The following is a 10,966-nucleotide window of genomic DNA, read 5'->3' on the forward strand; positions in this document are numbered from 1 at the left end:
AAAATGATACAAACTATGCCAAGACATCTTGTCACTTTAGATCGTATTTATCTTTATGGGAGGAAAATCGTATTGTTTAATATTATGGACAGCAAATTCATCAGAACCTCTATTTTCACTACCATTGCTACATGAATTCTCCCAGGGTTTAGTCTCATTCCAGAGTAATGCAAGTTATGCTTCATTAAACTGGACCTGGAAAACCTCCAAACGATGTTAACATTTAAGTTGACGTTCCCACCCTCCTTAAGTTGTGAAGTGGACTTATGCACACATCTCTGCACTGGACATTCACATAAACAAAAACACACTCTTTGTCCTGCTTCATTCACATGAACATTTCCCAGACTGAATTGGATTCCTTGCTAAATGCTTCCTTATTATCATGTGACTTTACGGGACATTTTCGGACCGATCGGGCAGATACTACCTCTCACAAATACACATGCACATATGCTTCAAAAGTTGAGGGTCCCTTGTATATTTTATTACTAGTAAACGCATCAAGACTGTGGAATAAAATAAATTTACCCAAGCTGTAAAATGTGAAAAAATATATAATTTGTTATGATTACATATGAAGATGTTTTGAAGAATTTATGAAAGCGAACAATTGAGGGGCACCTACTGAAATTTTTTCTTTCTACTTTCACATTAGTAGTCAATGACATCCCATGAATAACTTTAGTAATTCATGACAGAATTTTATTTTTTGGGTGAACTATCCCTTTAACCCTGAGATGATTTTTTTTTTCATTTGGTTGAAATCATCTAGTTTGTTTTGTAATAAAACATTTCAGTCAAGTAACACTCAACTTTTTGAATTGCATGTGTATGTGTGCACGTGATAAAGCTGTTTTCTCCATCAACAGGCATCTGTTTTGGGTCCAGGAGGAGAGGTGATGATAGGTCGAGCAGTGAGGTTGTAGCTGGAAGACTGCGTCACTCACCGCGATGACTGTGGGAACTCTTTATGCTGTTCTGCCATTGTAAGGCGGGCGGAGCCAGGTCTCGTGCCGACACCCCGGGTAAAGCTCTCATTAGCTCAGCTGGAGTTCCTTTGAGATTTGAGAAACAATATGCCTGGGCTCAAGCGTACACAATGGGAAAGAAATACACCCACCCTTGACCAGAGACGGGTCGGGGTCACATTGGTGAAACAGTGGTTTTGCTTACAACACACTCTTGTTTATATAAATGTCTTTGTTCTGATGAGCACAGAGAAAGATATTTGTAAGAATGCTTGTAACCAAACAGTTCTCGGCCTCCATTGACTACGATAGTAGGAAAAATGGTCAAAAGCATTGTTCCAAATATCTTTCTCTGTATTTATCGGAACAAAGAAATGTATACAGATTTTGAACAACTTTAGGGTGAGTAAATGATGAAAGAAGTTTCAATTTGGGTGAACTGTTGCTTTAATGACACACAGTGACCTCTGATGGGGTGATTTAGGGATGAAGTAGTAATGAAACAGTTTTCAAACTGAGAGCCATGCAGACCTTGTTCTCCCTCTCTTCTAATCCTCGTGTCACACCTCCCTAATACATATCAAACAGACACGTGTTCAGGGTACACCTGGAGTCTGCCTGTGCTTAGATAAAGCACACCTGTGGAATTCAACATCCTCATCCGCTGGGAGAGACCCATGCCACGTTTCAGCCAGAGGCTGAATGCCTATACCTAAAAGCATACAAAACCCTTATTTGAAAATCTATCTATCTTTTTCACTTAAAAAAAGTGTTATTTATTTAGCCTCATGTCATTTAAAACATCTAAGACTTGAAGATATCTTGAAAAATTTCTCAGTGGTTTTCTCTCCGAAGTCAATGGGGGCCCATGATGTTTGGTTACCAACATTCACAATAATATCTTCTTTTGTGTTCTGCAGAAAAAATAAAGTCAAACAGGTTTGGAAGGGCAAGAGCGTGAATGATGACAGAATTTACATCTTTGGGCGAATTATTCCTTTAAGATACAATAATCACAAGCTGTGGTTTCTCTACATGCATGTTTATATGAGAAAACAGGAAATCTGGGTGGAAATCATCTGGGTTTAAGGTGTTGTTATTTAAGCTTTCTTCACGAGGGTCCTTGTTCCACAGAAATTTTGGGACTCAAGAGAATCCCATGTGAAGTTCAATGTGACTCAACATTAAGGTTCTTATCAAGAAGCAGAACATCTCGGTATCTGACAGCATGCTTTCGCAAACCCATTTGCAATGTGTTTTCAATCAAAAGTACATATTTCCCTCTCTCACTTTTATTCAGCCAGTTTCGATGTCCAACTACGAATCTATCCTCTCCTCGAATGGCTTTGGTTTACGTTATCATATTTGTGCTTGTGTACATCACAATTTGCCGAAGGATTTTCATCAGTTTGGGGTTTCCAAGTTGAGGGACTTTACCCACCTTTGATCTCGGGCCACAAACATGGCTATGAGTCCTGTTTTCACTCTTTGAGCTCCCCATCTAAAAAAATGGCGTGACCTAATATTGCCCACCCATTCCTTTCTCACGGCGTTAATTCTGCAGAAGTCAGCGTTGACTGCCCCACAACTGAGAGATATGGAAGCAATTAGGGCCGTAGGAAAGCACGGGAACATTTAAAAAGCCTGAATGCTCTACAGTGGGATCAAAGCGGCTCTGTCTCCCCGCCAGCCAAACCATTGATCAACCGTTTGAGACTCGTGTGACACATGCGAGATGGGAGGTGAACTTGAGCGTGGATGAGAAGATACTTGGCTTTACTGTGGTGTGATCTTCTGTCTGGGTGGGGAACTATAAATGCCAGATGATGTTACATATGTTAGTTTGGTGGACAAACTACACTAAGGACAAAGTCATCTCCTGAAAATTGAGTCTGGTTGCCTGGAGTGACATCAGTAAAGTTGGCTGTCCACCTGGTTTGTAAACTCTGTCAATCCCTCACTCTCAGAGGCAGATTTCCCAACGTCCCCGAGCTCTTGTTTCAATAAGCTTCCCATCATGCATCATCTCTCTCTCCCTTTCTAAATTCCTCTCCTGGTTGGCCACATCTTTCATAGTCTCCTTCATCTGTACAGATCTGCTGACGTCAGAAAAGAGTTTCCAGCTGTAGTTAAGCGTACACAGACAGAACATGACAGGGCGGGCTCGCCATGAGAGCATGTGCTCTCCTCTATGATTTCAGCTTAGCAACCAGTTTGCTTACACACCAAACTTCCAGCTCACTCACACGTTCCATTCTCCAGCCAGCGATCTAAATAGTCTGTTGGGAAAAGGAAATGCCGCGAGTGTGACTGAAGGGGGCGGGGCGATATGAACGGCGGAGGGAATGAAGAGAGGCGGGGGTCCGAGCAACGACGGTCCCCCGCGGCCGTGTGAACCGCCCCGAGGGGCACTACGCCATATTGTTAATGCAAGCCAGACCTTAGGCGAAAAAGAAAGACAAGGAGAAAGAAATGAAGGATTTGCATAGAGGAAGAGCGTGAACTGGTTTATGGGTTCCCTTTGCGTGCTCTGCTGGCATGACTATGTAAAAATCACATGCTCCAAAGGTCACGTGTCATGGTATCGCTATCCTAAAGTTTATTTCTTTACCTCATCCAGAGTTCTCCAGACACTCTCCAGGCCTACTCGTTGCCCATAAGTGACATCTGGAAGGACCTCTTGGAGGGAAAATGAGGTCGATGGGATGTCACCGATAGGACAGCAGCCAAGTCTCATGAAGTGAGATGTTACATGATGCACCGTTGTCAGACTCCGATGTTTGATACGGCATTCTGGATCTCTAGTTTGAGAGTTATTTATATCTATGCGTGCACGAGGAGGTGGATGAATCTGTATTGACAAGGTCAGATGCACAGGTTTAGTATGTTTGTCTGGTTTCCCTGTAACTTAAGAAATTCGGAAAAACAAGAAAAAAGGACTATTCGCCAAATGGGTGAAACAAATCAACTTAAAGGGATAGCTCACCCAAAAATGAAACGTTAATTATTGTTTATTAGCCCTCACGTCATTTAAAACCTGTAAAATACTCTTTCTTGTTTAAAACTCAAAAGAAGATATTTTGAGAAAAGTCTCTGTGGTTTTGTGTCCAGATAATGGAAGTCTATAGGGACCCATGTTTTTTGGTTACCAACATTCTTCAAAAGATCTCCTTTTGTTTTCTTCAGAATAAAGAAAGTCGTACAGGTTTGAAATGATATTTTTGTGTGAACTATTCCTTCGATTCATGAAAAAAATATTATTTTTCATGTATATTCATAGTTTTATGGTGTTTCAAAAAAAGTCAATTGTTCTAATGAATTATTTTTAGCTCAGGTCTTTTGTTCCTGAGAAGCAGACTTCAGCAGTAGTCCCTGGTAAGAAAAAAGAGCTGAGATATTAAAGAGAGTTGTGGGTGAGCTTTAACAGGACAAAATGATTCATACTCAATGACAGGCCAAGAAACTGAAAGAAATAAGAAAGCCTGAAAGAAACAAGAAGTGGGTGTGTGAATGTTTGAAGCAGTAAATCACATGATTCACATGAGTTACTGAGTCATATTTACCGAGAGGTCTTTATTTCTTGCCCTATTCACTGGTAGAACTTGTGAACTATTATGTTCTCATCTGTCCAAAAAAGAAAGCAGAACATTCAACTTTAACACACTCAACAACGTTCATGTGATCTGTCGAAATGGCTCCACTTACCCTGGCCTCTTATCAACAGATCTGGGACCATGTTCCCTTTCTGTATTGAGATCATGCCAGAACAGACTCCACATCACCTCCTTTTGGAACCTTTGTATTAGGTCATTTTGGGAAGTATGACTGGACCCCAGGAACGATTTTTTACTGGTGGTCATGAAGGATACATATAAGCTGTGTCTGTGTTCTGTATCAATCAACACACTCACTGTAGACACCTTTAAGCGCGCTTGAATCAGCAGGATACCGATAAGGCCTCGGGGTAATATTCAGCCGTGTCTTTTTATGGGAGCACAGATGGCCATACAAGGTGGTAACAGTCAGTTGCAGTAAACAGTCAGACATTATAATGTTTGTCTGATAAAAGAGGATGAGCTGATTCACTCGGAAGAACCCATGCCTCACATCCTGTGTACACAGAGGATACAGACCGTATGTCTGTTTGCACGGGTTGTTCTGCATAAAGGTTATATTTAACAATGAAATTATCATGTGTGCCGTCCAATAAGACGGTAATTTATCTTACTGAATATGAACAGAGTTTAGTCACGCTAAAACAGACACTCACAGAATGGCAAATATAAACAGTTGTATTGGATTAAAAGCGTTTCAATTCCTGGTGGTTTACATGTTGAGGAATGCAGAACCTGATCCAAAAAGAGCTCTGACTTAACCAAATCTGAAGATGTTTCGTACCACCTCTTGTTCTTTGAAAGCCTATCTAAGTTTATTTAGGTGATAATGTCAACCCTGTTACGCTCATGTCAGCCCTGTGGACTGATACAACAGCATCCTGCCTCTGTTAGGCTCAGACTAAAAATACAGCTGTGGAATTTTTTTGAAATTTTAGAAAAAAATAAGAGCATTCCAAAATTATTTACAGTTTGTAATTGAATTGACTATTTATAGGCTAAATATAAGTTTGTAAACATTCGGGATGCGTGCGCATCTCGGTTGCAAAAAACTCGGAAAAGATAGCCTTTATAACAACTAGAGAATTCCACGGATACGGTATACAAAATAGTTAGACATAGAAAACCTCACCTGAAATAAAATAAACACAGATTCGGATGATTTCGTCAGTCCACCCTGTTCGTTTAATGACTTGTATAGCTTAAAATGGCATATTCAACAACGGTATTCCATAGGAAATTGTCAGGAATGTTCACGGGAGAGAACCCAAATGCTAGGCAGCAGTGCGTGAAAAACGTAACTTTATTAGAAAACAAACCAAAACCCACGATGGGGAGTAAACAAGAACACAACTAATGTAAAACAAGAAAACAGAAGACTTCCCATGAGGGGGCAAAAACGAGAAAACAGCATAACAAAAACGTACTCTATAAGGAGTATGGTGACCCATACCCGAAATTTGACCACTGCATTTAACCCATCCAGAGAGTAGTGAACACACGCACATCAAGTCGTGAACACACGTACACCCGGAGCAGTGGGCAGCTACTGCAGCTGCCCAGGGAGCAAGTAGGGGTAAGGTGTCTTGCTCAAGGGCACTTCGTTCATTACCCACCGGCCCTGAGAATCGAACCGGCAACCTTCTGGTCAGGAGTTCTACCCTTTAACCATTAGGCCACAACTGTCCCCGATAAAATGGAATAAGCCAGATTTTTCATCTTTTACACTGTTGTTGGGTGACTTTGTCATTCATGAAGTTTGTTTCTGTTGGAATTCAGAAGACACTGGAATTATCACAATACATGTAGAAATGCTGATTAAAGGCAAAATCATAGTGCTATTTTTTCCACAACCATATGTTGTGAGGAACTGTCCTTAGTTAATATTTGTTGTACAGAAGTAACAGGGATGAATTATGGCACTGATTTAGAAGGCCATCATCTTTTCTGCCTCTTGTGCTTCTGTCACACTTCAGATTGTATATTGGTGGATGTCATCAGGTTTATTTATTTCATAGCGAGGTTGTGGTATCTCTAAATTTATCAGGGGCAGACTCTCACCCGCTAACAGATAGTTTTGTTTACTTTCACTGACTAATGTCGAACAGAGTCAAAGAGGGCGTTGGGTGTAAACCGGGCGCTCAGTGAGAGCACTGGTAATGTCGGAAGGTTGTGATAGATGACTCTTGATTTATGGGCTAACTTCACCAGAATGATAAACACCTGAAACTTTTTCTGATGATGGTGTTATTTTCTCCTTAGATGCTGTATATTTGTCACACAGAGACCACTTCTGAACACGTAAACAATGCTGCTCCAACGATGGTCCAGAAGAACTTGTTACAGTTTTTTACACTACACAAACTTTTGAAATGAAAACAACCAACAGAACATTTATAAATGAACCAAAATGTTAAAGGTCCTGTGTAGGATAGACTTGTGTATTGAACCGACACTTGCATAAATTCACTAGTTCTCGCCATGAATATAGCCTTAGATGCTTGAATGGTTTTAGGAATGGATCAATAAATAGGTAAAGGTCCAGTGTATGGAATTTAGCAGCATCTAGTGGTGAGGTTTCGAATTGCAACCACCCACTCACTCCACCCATCCATTTCAAAGCACTATGGTGGATGACACAGGTCTACGATGTCGTCGCGTTTTCGCTTCTTTGCCGAAGGAGATAACATTTACAAAACGCAATCTGTAGAGCAGTTTGTCCGTTTAGGGCTACTGTAGAAACAAAATGGCGAATGTCATGTAAGGGGACCCGCTGTGTATGTAGATAGAAATAGCTCATTCTAAGATGCTTCATTATGTAAGGTCTATACACCTCTGAAGACATAGTTATGTATATTATATTGCATTTCTGTCAATAGATCCTCAAAAAAAATACACCTTTCAACAAATATATTTATGATTTATTCATACATTATGTCAAATAAAATTAAAAAGTCCCCATGAACTGGAAGTTGAGATCGTTTTTACTTCCGTATTTTGACGCATGGAACTGGCAGCAGACTGATAGTTGAAGGAGAGGAGTTCTTTACAGGAAGGAAGGGGATTTTCAGATTTGAACAAAAGATTATGAGGCCACACGAATGTTAATAAGAGAAATACCCACATCGATAAACTATTTTCAATAAAACGCTGCAATATTTCATGAAAAAGCAGACATTGTCGATTTTTATTTCACTGGAACTTTAACATCTGCGAAATGGTCTATACACCTCATCAGCCTGTGAATGTATCTGAACCTTTTCACTAAACAGCGGCACATTCCTGTTGGAAAATCAAACCCTGCTTTTTCTTGTAAGGGCATTTGGATACGATTCATGCCAACATAGTATACTCCAAGAGCAAAAGCAATACAGGTCACCTCTTTGTTTATCTCTGCGTTAATTCATTGGCGGGCCACATTCTACATGGGTGTTCCAGTAAGCTCTTGTTAAAAGACAGAACTGATAGGTTTAAAAGCACATGCCACAATGTTAAAGCAACAACACTTTGGAACCACCAGAGTCTGTCTGTCAGCAGGAAAGCAACTGTCTCATCATTCTTCATCTGCCTGTCAGTGGCCAAACGCATTTATCAGAATGTTTGTTGTGCTCTCATGTGACATACCGTGCATTTGTGTCGGGACGGCTATAGACAGGCAGGCCTGAATTTCAGTCATCTCTCTCTGGGAAACTCAAAGTAACAAGGCTCTTAAAGAGGAGATCATCTCCTGGAGTCCTACGTGATATTAAGCTGCTTTTTCAATCCGATGAGATGTAAACCAAGTCAAGAGAAATTGTCAGCAAACTTTGTATGTTTATGAAGATATATACAATGATTTTTTTTACTAGCATTAAAGTAAATTCCTATCGCAAACTTACACATTAGTGTATAGCTTGTGGAGAGGCAGTCAAAACGGCGTATCTCATCGTAGATCTCTTTGAGAACTGTTGGCTCATGTCCTGGGTCTCACACCTGCTTTCATGTGTGCACTTTACTGTAAAAAAATGTCCTTTTATTGTAAGAGACGGGAATGCAACAGAGTCTCCGCACAAAACATAACAACATTCCTTCGTACAATAGCAGGAAGTGATGAATTGTTCCTGTAACGACACGTAAAGTCTGGACCAGATGCCTTAAATGATGCCCATGCGAAACGATTGAAAAGAGAACGGTCTATGTCCAGTCTTGGTCAATCATAGATGGTGGAGGATTATACATACACATGAAGATTTAGACTCTGTGAACTTGGGTCATCCCGACAGGTGGGCATGCCGTCTGGATTTCACAAATGGAAAATGAACTGGCATTATTAAGGGTCAGAATATCTCAGGTTACCGGCTCAGCTTAAGCGGTCAGCATGCCTTAGACTTCTCCATGAAAAGAAACATCTCGGCCCCGCCACAAGTTTGTTTGTGAAGACAACTGTGGTTTATTTTCATAGCAACTCAAGCCCGTCAAAGGAAAAGAGAAGTTTAAAACCATTCCCCTCTCAGCCCTTCCCAAACAGTCACTTCAGTAGTACGCTCAAACCGTTTCTTTGGGATACACAAAGGTACCCGCTAAACGCTAATCCAAAAACCCTCAGGGGAGATATGTTATTTTCTCCCCCAACGGACCCAACAGAGTTTAACGTCCGTCAGTAACGGTCCCCTTAACCGTACGGATGCCAATGTTATCACACCCATTGCTGCCATCTATATTAGGTTCTTTCTCAAAGTCTCCCCCTTTTTGCACTGTGAACATAGTCTTATAAGGAAGATCCTGTCAGATCCTGACAGGGCAGAAAGTGTTCCAGAACAATTCGGAAACGTGGTGAGTCACCAGTGGAACACAGTGTTGAATACGGTGTGTTAAGGTGATGGTGACCTTTTTTGGAGAAACGACAATCTCCAAACATGGCAGAGCTGTGCTGCAAAGGATACAGCAAACGATAACAGAATGTGTGATTTGATGCAGAGTATTTAATACAATAGACCGTGGTTTAGAGCCAAACCAAACGCACGGAGGATGTGACCGGTCAGAGGGTTTCTTAATGTTCTCTTTACAACAAAAATATAACCAGTTTTATTGCTCGGAGGTTGTTCTTTTATAGCTTAGGACACTAAATTGAGTTCTTGGTCATGTTTTATTGGTGTATTAAGTTGAGGTCATGGACAGTCCTTAAATAGCTCAAGAATGGAAATAAAAAGAAAAATTAAAAAGAAAAAATGGGATGATAATTTATATGAAGTATGTACATCGTTGTGAGGTTATTAAAGTTTGCTAAAACAAATGTTACTTGAAATAAAATAAAATATAATAAAGATACTATAAAGAAAATAATAAAGAAGTAAGAATAAAGAATAATATACAATGATATAGAAATATATTTCAGAAATTATTTAATTATTATACAAAATATTTTAAAATAATAAAAAAGGTTATGTTCTCTTAGCGATTAACTGAAATAAGTTTTAGCCACTAAAATTATTCACTAAAAATAAATACAACTGAAATAAAAATATATTAAACTTATATGGCAAAATAAAAAAGTTAATTAATACAATGACAAATGCACAACAAAATTGCTTAAATGTAAAATAGAACTATTAATATGTAAATGAAAGCAATTTCTTTTAATATTTAAAAATAAAAAATATGTTAATTTAAATAAAATATAATTGAATACACATTATTATACAAAACTATTAGATATTTTTTTAAGTTGATGCACTAAAATTATAAATTTAAAATCAACAAAAAATTTAATGCAAATAAATTATATTAAACGTATACAGCAAAATAACATATATAATAATACAATGACAGACAGCACACAATCAAATAACTAAAGATTTAATTAAAACTAATATAATAAATGTAAATAAAAACAAATTATTATTTTTTTATAAAAAATAACAATAAAACTGAAAACAAAACAATATTAATTCTGCAGAGTGGAAAGTTATGAGTCAAACATATCTAAGATAATCTTTAATGTGATAAAAGCCAATAAATTCTATGTTTAATTAAAGTTGATGTGAAGATGGCTTTGCAGTTTGGAGTACGAGAATTATTATGAGAATAATTTTTTCATTAGACAACAGTGTTCCTGTATGCTTGCTCTGAAGGATTTTTCAAGCTCATGAATGTAGAAAGACTTCAACTGTGATCCATGTGTGTTTATTTGGGTGTACGTGTGCTCAGGGTTCAAGATGGACAAAGCGGTGTTCCCCTGTGGCACCCCCCAAAAAATCTGATTTACTGCCTGTCTGTTCTATGCTCAGGATTCCAAGACACACACACACACACACACACACAGCTCCAAACACTCTTACCCATACGTTATATTTTTCCCCATCGGGCCTTACACTTACTCCAAAACTTGGATTTACCCAATGA

The 10,966-nt window shown here is 39.0% G+C and overlaps 1 protein-coding gene across 1 annotated transcript in view; it reads left to right on the forward strand.

Moving 5' to 3' along the window:
• The first annotated feature begins 880 nt into the window (after positions 1–880).
• The window catches only part of itga5 (integrin, alpha 5 (fibronectin receptor, alpha polypeptide)), a 55,505-nt gene continuing 45,419 nt past the window's right edge, over positions 881–10,966 (forward strand). The window contains exon 1 of the mRNA XM_056732997.1: positions 881–1,028. The gene's annotated coding sequence lies outside the window, so the exon portion shown is untranslated. The remainder of the gene's footprint in view (positions 1,029–10,966) is intronic.

This window comes from Triplophysa dalaica, chromosome 20 (genome assembly GCF_015846415.1).
Source record: "Triplophysa dalaica isolate WHDGS20190420 chromosome 20, ASM1584641v1, whole genome shotgun sequence".
NCBI classification, from domain to species: Eukaryota; Metazoa; Chordata; class Actinopteri; order Cypriniformes; family Nemacheilidae; genus Triplophysa; species Triplophysa dalaica.